Raw genomic sequence first — 11704 nt, 5'->3', positions numbered from 1 at the left:
GCTTTCTGGATTCATGGATCCTCATGTTTGACAGCTGATGATTGCAAGATGGATGCTGCAGCGCCAAACATCATGATCACGACTGGAACAACAGGAACAAGCCATACCAGTCACTGTTACCAAGAAAGCAAAGCTTCCTGAGATGCACCCAGATGACTCCCGCTTACATCTCACCTGTCAGAACTATGTCACTTGGCCTCTCCTAGCTTCATGGGGCTTAAAAAGTGAGTGATTTTCACAGGACAGCCCCAGAGTAAGAGTTCTATAGACAAGGAAGAAAGAAGGAAGGAATATTGGGTAGAGAAATAATAGTGTCTGCCACAACCTCTCTTTCCACGACCATACCTTGAAAATCCTACTAACACAAAATTATATTAACAACCTTAATTTTTAAAAAACATGAAATTTATTGGGGCTGGCCCCGTGGCCGAGTGGTTAAGTTCGCATGCTCCACTGCAGGCAGCCCAGTGTTTCGTTGGTTCAAATCCTGGGCGCGGACATGGCACTGCTCATCAAACCACACTGAGGCAGTGTCCCACATACTACAACTAGAAGGACCCACAACTAAGAATACACAACTATGTACTGGGGGGATTTGGGGAGAAAAAGGAAAAAAATAAAATCTTTGGAAAAAAACCACGAAATTTACATTAATGCCTTGATTGGTGTATTATGTAAGCAAATCACCCCTCCCTTCACCTTTACTCATCCCTTTCCTGGCCATTGGGATGGCTTTCTTGCCACTGAGGCCACTTTCCGGATGCTTCACTTTCTAGTATCTGGAAATCCCCAGACAGTTTGAGTGTATGTTGATTAAAGAGAAAACACAAACAAACAAAAAAATATCCTAACTACATAGAAAATACTCCCTGATTTTATAAGGAGGAAAGAAACTTGATTTCTCTTTCCATAATCTGCTTGCCTCTCACCATCCAACCTCTGCCCCGACACACAAGCACACACAGACACGTACATAGACATATACATATAAAATCTCTTTTGCTTTTCTCTCCAGAGAGTCACCTTCAGTAGCTCTTAGGGCTGCTTTCTTCACGGGTACATTCCAATATTTTAACGACATTAAAATAGTCCTAACTTTATAGAAATAGCAAAATGCAGTGCGACTGTGGGCTGTCATCAGGTTCTCTCAGAATCCATTCGGTTTCAGAGCTGCATGTGGACCTGATGGTTTCCACCATCCCATTTGGAAGTTTACCTTTTATTGAGGAAATATCATGTGCTAGACACTGTGATAAATGCTTAGGATACATTATCGCTATTGCTCATATTACCCTTTGAGGTTAGTATGCAAGACCCAAAGTAATAAAGTAACTTTCCAAAACTCACACAACTAGTTAGTTGCAAACCTGAGGTTTGAGGCCAGGTCTGTCTAACTTTAAAAAGCCACATACACGGTGCCTGAGAGGGAACATCTCATTGTACTTGACTTTGAAATTCAATCAACAAATGTCATCAGACCTCCAAGGGATTTTTAATAAAAGTAATATTCTTTAATATTAAGATGAAAATACTTTCCAAACCAGTAAATGTCATTATGCCTGGAAATAGAATCTTTATTGATGTATAAGGATGAGTAATGCTACAATTTGCTTCAGGATTCATGTCACGGTGCCATCTTAATGCTGAGTCTATTACACGTGAATTTCTTCTTGTTATTTCAAGCACAACGGTCCAAAGCAGATTCACACAAAATTTTGTTTCCTAAAAATGAAATGCCAAACATATTTACAATATAACGTAAAATAAAAATTATCCATTCCAATCATTTGAATAATTGTATAACAATTTACCCTATTCATTAATTTTTTAACACTTATAGTATTTCTAAATATAAATTCACTGAATTTCCATAACCCTTAAATTATAAAGGAATTTCAAGCACAAGTTTTTGAAAGATAATTAAATAGAACACCTTGATAGATTTATTTTTTTTTTTAAATCATTCAAAGGCTAGAGATTTAGGCAGGTAATATATTTCACAAACTCATAAGGTATAATGCTTTTGACTCCTTTATTCACTGAAATAGACAACTGTACAGCTCATTTATTCTTAGAACAAAGTCTATCTTTGACACATTTCATTATATTGTAGAAAACAATCCGTAAGAGAGAAAAGTAAAATAATTACCAGACTTTCCAATAAGCTTAAAAAAAAAGTCATGGCTAAGTCAGTATTTTGGAACTTGAGATGCTGTTTTACATGAGAATGTGATCCATAACAGGAGACCCCAGGTCACACCAAAAGTACCATTCGGGAAATATATAACATTCCAGAAGCCAAAACCAAATTCTTCTAGTAAATTTAGTTGCTATATACTATAGTGTTTTAAAGGTAAAATACATATTGAGTGATTATTTAGGATGTCAAGGTCATATGTTTCCCCATTGTACCTCTGAAATAAGATCAGGATCACTCTTTCAATACACTTTACTTCAAAGAATATTTCTTGATGATCTGTACGCCTACAGCTTCTTTCTTCACCTCCTACCTAATAAGCAAAGAGAGAAAGAAGTCCCTTAACACCAAACCACAGCTCATGATTCCACAAATTAACGTTGAAAGCCCAAGAGTGCAGATTCTTGAGAAAGAGTATATTAGTCAAGTTTCTTTTCATTGCAGATGTTAGACACCCAACTCAAATTAACTTAAAATAAAAATGTTAAAAAGAATCTATTAGCTTGTTTATCAGAAAAGCCTAGAAATAGAACTGGTTTTAGGCATGATTTGACCTGGGGGTCCAAATGATGTAATCAGGCTTCTTTCCCTTCCACCTTTTAACTCTGCTCCCCTCCATGAATTGGTTGATCTCCTCTCCTAACCACAGATAGTCTTCCTCCCCGTGACTCTGGAAAATGGCAGGTGGCAGCCCAAACTCACAATATCCTAGCGCCGTTACAATGAAGGAAAGAGACAGTCTTCTCCCACTTGTTCTAGCAGAAAAGTCCCAATTTGGTGTGTCAGTTTGGATAACATACCAACCCCTCTAAAGAGGTTGGGGTATAAAATACAATGATTGATAGTTCTTATGGGATCCCATAAAACAGGAAAGAACTGTTCCCAAATAAAGATAGATGCTGGGTAAACAAATAAGATCCAAGCATTACAGAGAGTAAGAAGTGGAGGCAGAACTCTATTAAAGAAATCAAACGGCCAGCACGGTGGTGTAGTGGTTAAGTCGTGCACTCTGCTTCAGTGGCCTGGGGTTCGTGGTTGAGATCTTGGCCATGGATCTACATACCACTCATCAAACCATGCTGTCGTGGTGTCCCACATGCAAAATAGAGGAAGACTGGTACAGATGTGAGCTCAGGGACAATCTTCCTCACCACCTCCCCCACAAAAAATCAAGTATGTAATTGAAAACTGTCACACACAAAAAACCACTCCAGATTCATATGGCTTCACTGCTGCATTCTACCAAATAGTCAAAGAAGAAAGAATACAAATCTTACATAAACCCTTTCACAAAACAAGGAGGAAGGAAAAGTTACCAGTTGGTTTTATGAGGTCAGTGTAACTCTGATACCAAAACCTGAAAGCATGTTTTAAAAACAGAATTACAGACCAATATCTTTCATGAACATGGATTCAAAACTCCTCACAAAGTATTAATCAGTGGAATCCAACAGCATAGAACAGGATAACATACCATGACCAAGTGGGATTTGTCTTAGGAATGCAAAGTTGGGTCAACGTGAGAAAATCAATCAATGTAATTCACCACATTTACAGAACAAGAAGGAAAAAATAATTATCTCAATAGAATGCAGTAAAAGCATTTGACAAAATTCAGTACTCATTCCAGCTAAAAATCACAGAAACTAGGAATCAAAAATAATTCTCTCGATCTGATAAACGACAACAGCTAATATCCAGTAGGGGTGTATTGAATGCTTTCCTTGTAAGATCAGAAATCAGACAATATCTGATCTCATTTCTACTCAACATTGTATTGCAAGTCCAAGACAACAAAATAAAATGTCTTAGTTACATTTGAAGAAAGGAGTTGTGGGTTTTGCATTGATGTGTTTTTTTCCCCTGTTATTTTGATGTTAGACAGTCCTGAATCTGTCAACTCATTCGTCTGATCCACAAAATTATGGATTAGGGAAGCTATTTCACTAAAACAATCTTCAATGAGATAAGATGGGATTATTTTGAAGAACATATGGTCCTGTATGACTATCTAGCAGGAGAAGAAAAGAATAATGCCTCCAAGAATAGACTGACTTTACTGTATCAGTGTAATTTGCCTGCAATTGCCCCTTGGTCACCAAACACATTCACATCATCATCTTCTGTGACAGGGGACAAATAATGACTGTTTCAACTCTCCTTCCATTTCTCTTCCTCAACTTTTCTCAACCTTCAAATCTCCACCTCATTTGAAAAGTAACAGTTCCTTATCAAAAAGTGTTTTGTACTGTAAAATGTTGTCTGCACTTTATAACAAATCTATTTATTGCTGTGTGCTGTTTATTGTCACTATAAAGTTTATGGTAAAGCTTGTAAACTTTTTTTATGTTACTGCGTTCAAAACAATTGTTAACAACCACATTAGTTATTTGGTGATCGGAAGATGTTCTAAGCATTTTGCATTCTAATATGATAGTTTGCTATATATGTGAACAATGGCCCAAAAGATGTTACACACACATAGGTAGGCAGGTAAGTAGGTAGGTAGGTAGACAGAGAGATAGAGAGACAGATACAGAGACATAGATAGAAATAGAGACACAGATAAATAAAGAGATAGAGACTCAGATAGAGATGATAGAGCAAGAGACTTCCTGGCCAGATGGTGGACACCGTGGCTACACTGGCGAGTCCTCGAACCCTGAGCAAGCCAGCGGACGCCCGGCACACACAAGGACCCCTGCCAGTGCTAAGGTGACTTCTGAGAGCCTCTCTGCACAAAAGTCTTGCACCAAAAAAGGAACTCTGCTTTTTCCTGAGATTATATTGTGCCTGGTGAGTCTCACTGGCTTCAGTGCCTTGGCACAGTTCCAGGGTACTCCACCCTGTCGGTGGCTGAGAGGCTCCTCGCTGCTTTCTTCTTTTTCATCTGCATGTGGGACTTGCACGCCAAGATGCAGCTCATCATCGAGCCTGGAGTGCTTTCTGCCGAATCCTCGTTGCCGCGAACCTCAACCTAATCACATCCATTATTGTCCTTGTTAAGAAAAGAAACACGTCCAAAATCACTGCCGGGGAACTTGGCCTAACGGGGCTGGCCTCTTTGGTCAAACTCCCTTTCCCTTGTGGCAATAAAGACATTCCAGCGCCTCCACTGACTTTGCAGATGGCAACTAGGCTGACGCCCCTCATTTCAATGCCACCTGCAAGCAACTCCGCCATCCGCAACGACTTCCCGCCCCGATAACGCCCGCTGCAGACCGCCAGTTCCCTAGTGAGGGGAAAGCGGCTTGAGAGGGATAATGAGGTTTCTGGTCTGTCCATCAACCCCACCCTCCCGGGTGTGGCCATCCTTAGGCCACCTTCTGCAGGAGCCAAAAGGGGATACCGGTTCCACCTCATTCATGCCCTACCTAAGCTACAAACGGAAGGGAGAGGGCCCTCGGATTTCAGACTCCCAATCCCGGGATGTGACGCCGCTCCAAATAACTTCCTTGTTGGGGGTGATTCTAGGGAAAGATAAATAAATAATAAACAGATGGTTAGGAAACAGGAGAATGAGTAAACTAATTCTTTGATGCAAAAAAAGAAAAGAGTCCTACCAGAAGAAAATTTAACCAGGAAGTCCTTCATTAGTGTGCACCTGGAGTGCATGGGAGGAGGATGAGGGAGCAGCAAGAAGCAAGAGTAAGACATGATCTAAATTGCAGACGGCTTTGACTGAATGACTGGCTCTTTGTTTCATACGCCTGTGTAAAAAAAGACTTCAATGGCAAAAGGCCTTGCCTACAAAAAACTAGTTTAAAATGCATTCCATTTTTCAGAAGCTGAATTCAGTCAAATGCCAATTTTTATCCCTCTCTTCTAAGTTCATGTTTCTCACACTGAAAGAGGTGGCTATGTTGCCGAGTACACATACCTCTGAAAGTACACACATTTCTCCCTCTGTCATCACTGTTTCCAATTTAATTTCAAGTGTCCCTACACATGGACCAAGGTTTGCAGTCCATGGCTCATCGCTACTTCAACCCTGGAAATGACCACCCATAGACTGAGAGCCAGGGGTCAGATAAAGACACGTAAAATACAGACTGTCTTCACCTCTCTCCTTCTGTCCTCATTAGCGTTTTCACCCCACCTTCTAATCATCTTATCTGAATTTTCTCCTCCAGAGAGCCAAACCAAAAGTGAGCTGATTCTACAAGGCTGAAGGGAAACAGGATTGGGGTAAAAAGTCGGATCTTAATGCTCTGAAGTCGATTTCTGGCAATCACAAATGCATCTTTGGTTGAGTAGAACGTGAACCATAAAAACTTGATACAACCACAAAGAGATAAATGAGTCACTGAAATATTTTATGGCGTGCTTTATTTGGAGAGTGGCCATTCTGGAAAAGGTCAGCAAGATGGCTTCTCTCCACAAGACACCAGAGTTCCTAAGGTGATCAGGTAAGAGCAATTCATTATTTCTTTTTCTTCGTAAATAAAATAGCACAAGTGCAGGGGAAAAAACTTCAAACAGACAACAGGGAGATCCTTCCTACCCCAGGCCCTTGGCCAGTTCTATGTCTCAAAATTACCTCTATCAGGAGTTTCTTACATATCTTTCCAGAATTTCCATGCATTTATTTATGTATTTGTACTTTAATAGCAGTCTACCTAATTCCTTTGTTTTACACAAATGGAGGGATATGATTTATTCTGTATTTTTTAAGATCCATCTCATTTTTTCTAAGAGCTGCAAATTATTTCCCTATTGCTGTATATTTAGGTTTTTTCTCATTACAAATGATCTTGTAACAACTTGCATATACATCTTTTCAGACTTGTGGATGTATATGCATTGGATTAATTCCTAAAAGTGGAATATCTGGATGAGAAGCTTTGTGTCTGGCTAATTTTAATAAATATTGCTAATTGTCCTTCACAGGGTAATTTGTGCCAATCGGTAGTTGCACTAACAGTGGATGAAAGTACTTCTTTTCCCATATCCTCATTAAGATTACTATATTATCCAACTTTTTGATCCTTTTCAATAATCTGATAGGCGGAAAGTGACACCTCTTTGTGTTCTTTTCTGTGTTTCAATATGCATTTCTTTATTTATGAATGAGGTTGAGCATACTTTGATATGTTTATAATCTACTTGCATTTATTTTTCTGTAAAATACCTATTTATATTGTTTGCTAATTATTTTCTTGTTTATAGCTTATGTTTTTCTTATTAATTTATAAGAATACATGTATATATTTACACCTGTTAGAATGGCTATACCTGCCGAGATAAAAAATAACACATGTTACAGAGGCTGTGGAGAAAAGAGAACCCTCATACACTGCTGGTAGGAATGCAAACTGAGGCAGCCACTATGGAAAATAGTACAGAGATTTCTCAAAAAATTAAAAATAGAAATATCATACGATCCAGCTGTCCCACTACTGGATATTTATCCAAAGAACATGAAGTCAACAATTCAAAGAGACTCATGCACCCTTATGTTCACTGCAGCATTATTCACGATAGCCAAGATGTGGAAACAATCCAAATGCCCATCAACTGATGATTGGATAAGGAAGACGCGGTATATATATATATATATATATATATATATATATATATATATATATATATAAAATGGATACTACTCGGCCATAAAAAAGACAAAGTCATCCCATTCACAACAATATGGATGGAACTTGAGGGTATTATGTTTAGCGAAATAAGCCAGACAGAGACAAACACTGCATGATTTCACTCACATGTGGAAGATAAACAAACACATAGACAAAGAGAAGAGATTAGTGGTTACCAGAGGGGAAGGGGGTTGGGAAGTGAACAAAAGGCATAAAAGGGGACATACATATGGTGACAGATAAAAATTAGACTATTGGTGGTGAGCACAATGCAGTCTATACAGAAACTGAAAAATAATAGTGTACACCAGAAATTACACAATGTTATAAACCATTATGATCTCAATAAAATAACTGAAGAAAAACCTCACAGAACTGTATTTAAAAAAAAAAAGAATACTGATATATTAAGAAAATTAATACTTTTCCTGACATGTATATATTTTTACAATTTGCCAATTGTCTTTTGACTTTGTTTAGAATATTCATTGCTGTACAGAAAGCTTATTTTCTTTGACATATAGTCATTTATCAGTATTTTTCTTTCTACCTTTGAGTTTTTATATCTTCATCAGAAAATTCTTCCTTCACCAAAATTACTAACTTGTTAAGTGTACACATTTTCCTCAAATACTTTGTTTCTCTTTTCCACTTATTTCTGACAACGTGGAAGTTGGTAGACATTCAACTGTATTTTCCCAAATGGAAGGTCAGTTGTTGCAATATCAAGTTCATCAATAATCCAGTTTTTTCTCATGGGCTTGAAATGTGAGTTTGGGGTAGTTGTTTCCTGCTCCGTAGGGAATATTTGGAAGCTTCTGTTCTCTGTGCATGGGAGGAGTTGCAACAGCATTGGGATTGTTCGTTCTTCGGAGGTTGAGAGATACCATGTGTGATCTCTGGGCTTGATGCTTCTTAGTGGATAACTCTTTGACACCTTCTTCTATTTCTTCCAAGAAAATCAGTCTATTTACATTTTATATCTTCTCTCTCATCAATTTTGGTGATTTACATCTTCCTAGAAAACCATCTATTTCAACCAGTTTTTCAAATTTATTTGTTCATAGTTGATCAAAAGAGTTTATGATAATTCACTTCATTTCCTCTGTGTCCATGGTGATTTTTCCAACCTTGTATACAGTGAAGTGGCACACCCATTCATATAATTTATTAGCTAACATTAGAATCTAATTCCTCCAATAAATCTACTGAGGTTACAAAGCCTTAACATTATAGCTGAACACTATAGCAAAACTCTAGAATTGTCCATGCATCTCCTTTTCTCTTTTAGGATTTGGTATTTATCTCCGTCAACAAATATTTATTGAGTATCTACTAAATACTGTTGGAGGCAAAAGTAATGTAGAGGAGAACGGGTTTAAATACTCAAATGTAATGGGAACTTTGTCCATAGCCCTCCAATCAGATTCATATATCTCAGTTTACTGAGAGAGATTCATTCCAACAATTTTAAAATAGGGCGAAAAAAAAAAGATGTTTGATGACTGAATTTAGCTTGGTGCTGACACCCTGATGTCCCTTCACACCACAAAGAAATACTACCTGGCAGAACCCAATGTCAGTGACTTGCCCAAGACAAGGCTTATAAAGTCTAAGGACCTACCTACTGACTTCTTCAAACACCTTTGCCCCTCTCTTTCATGTAAAGTACAACTAGTACTTTTCTTAAATCACAGCATGTTCAATGTCATAAAATTCTCTTATATATGAAAAATTCAATTCAACAGAATACATATGTAAATAACATACTTCAATAACTTGTTGATGACCTCGAATGCCTCTCCTTGCAGGGTTCACAGTCTGGGCATCCCCTCCTACTATATTTTCTGTCCCATTTGTTGCCATTTCTTCTTCAGTGACACCAATGCTTTTGGACCTCCTTTGCCTGTTGTGCCAGTTATTAATTTATTGCCTTTCCCCTCCAAATCCATCCTTCATTGCCTGTTCTGTGATAATGTAGATGGACCCTGTAAAGATCTCTCTTTGTCAGCAGGCACAATGTTAATAGAAGGACACTGGAAGAGTAAGAGCTTTCCCTTCCTGGCTCCAGGGTGCTCTTCTGGGTGGGCCCCTGCCGCACAGGCAGCAGTCTGATCCAACAACACACATGGTTTCTGCAGCACCAGCTTCCAACAGCTCTCAGTGACCAGAAGCGCATGGCACCTCCCCATGGGAAGCTTCCCCTAGAATGTTCTCTGCAAGCCCAGCACCTCGTGGCGGACAGCTCCATAGCCTCAGTGGCCTCTGCCTTCCAGTGAGCCATAGCACACCCTCTCCACAAGATCTGGACCTCAGACTCAGGGGGTGAGGAAGGAGGTCCCCCAGACCGTGAGTACCCTATCTTCCTTGACTAACATACTTCATTCCTAGGGGCAGTAGCTGCTACCTGTAGCTGCTATTTATGTATCTAGATTCTCTTTACTCCTTACTAGCTATTACGAGCTGAATTATGTCCTCCCAAAATTCACATTTTGAAATTTTAACTCCCAGTACCACAGAAAGTGACTACATTTGAAGACAGGATCTTTAGGAAGGTAATTAAGTTAAAATGACGTCATTAGGATGGGCCTTAATCAAATATGACTGGTGTCCCTATCAGAAAAGGAAATTCGAACACAAACACAGAGGTAAGACTACGTGAACACACAGGGAAGAGACAGCCATCTGCAAGCCAAGGAGAGAGGCCTCAGAAGAAACCAAACTTGCCAACACCTTGATCTCTGACTTCTGGCATCCAGAACTGTGAGAAAATAAATTTCTGTTGTGTAAGCCAGCTAGTCTGTGGTACGTGTGTGTGGCAGCCCCAGCAAACCAAGACACCAGCCAATCCCGTTATTCCAACCTCTTGCTATAGTTAATACTTTGTTATATTATATTTTCCTAATTCCAATTATTGACTAGTTTCTGTCTCACTATTGGACCCTATCTCCCATACATATTGTTTTCTTGAACATTTTTACCTCTTTGTTCTTTTTTATTAACTTTTTATTTATCTCTTATTTTGCAAATTTTCTCAAATCTGTCTTCCATACACCTGATTGGTTTTCCTGATTTTAATACCACTTTTATTTCTGGAACATGTTTTTGTCACCCTTCTGTTTCTTTCCTGAATGCTTCCAGATCACTTCTCAGCTCTTTTATGTTGTCTTAGTAATTATTTCTTTAACACTGATATCTCTTCCTGTGCGCTTGTTTCAAAAACATCATTTAAAAAGTTTCTTTGATGTCCCCAACAAGTGTTTGTTTGAAATGTTCAATACTGCTTAACATATCATCATCTACCTTTTGTTTATTTTGTTCCTTTTCTCCTTTGTACTTATTGTACAAGTTTAAGCCTTGTGCTGGTTCATTTCTAAGACATTTTTCTAGGCTGCTTATTTGCTGAAGAAAAAGCCAGGCAAGTGAGTTGGTACAATAGGCAAGTTCAACAACTACATGCTTTTCTCAGACATTTTCCCACCATCTTGGGTGCTCCTCAGTACATCTCCATGCTCTCAGTCTGCGTCATTCCACAAAATGGGTTGATTCTTATGTGATAACATCACTTACTGATGCAGCTCAGTGCTCGCACACGCAAAATCGACTGTCACCTTCACTGCTCCACGATGTCCTAGCAATGCTTTTCTCCATGGAGGCATGGCTTTGCTTTCAAGTTTCTTAATTCCTCCTCCCCTGCCCCTCTGTGAAGGTAGAATGAACTTCAGAGTTCCTTCTAAAGCTTGTCTGTTTCCAAGACTTTGCCATTCCAATTAAAAGATTGTTGCTTAGGGGCCGACCTGGTGGTGCAGCGTTTAAGTGCACATGTTCTACTTCGGGCAGCCCGGGATTCACCGGTTCAGATCCCAGGTACGGACATGGCACCACTTGGCAAGCCACGCTGTGGTAGGCATCC

This window comes from Equus caballus, chromosome 5 (genome assembly GCF_041296265.1).
Source record: "Equus caballus isolate H_3958 breed thoroughbred chromosome 5, TB-T2T, whole genome shotgun sequence".
NCBI lineage: Eukaryota > Metazoa > Chordata > Mammalia > Perissodactyla > Equidae > Equus > Equus caballus.
This window is presented reverse-complemented; position numbering follows the sequence as displayed.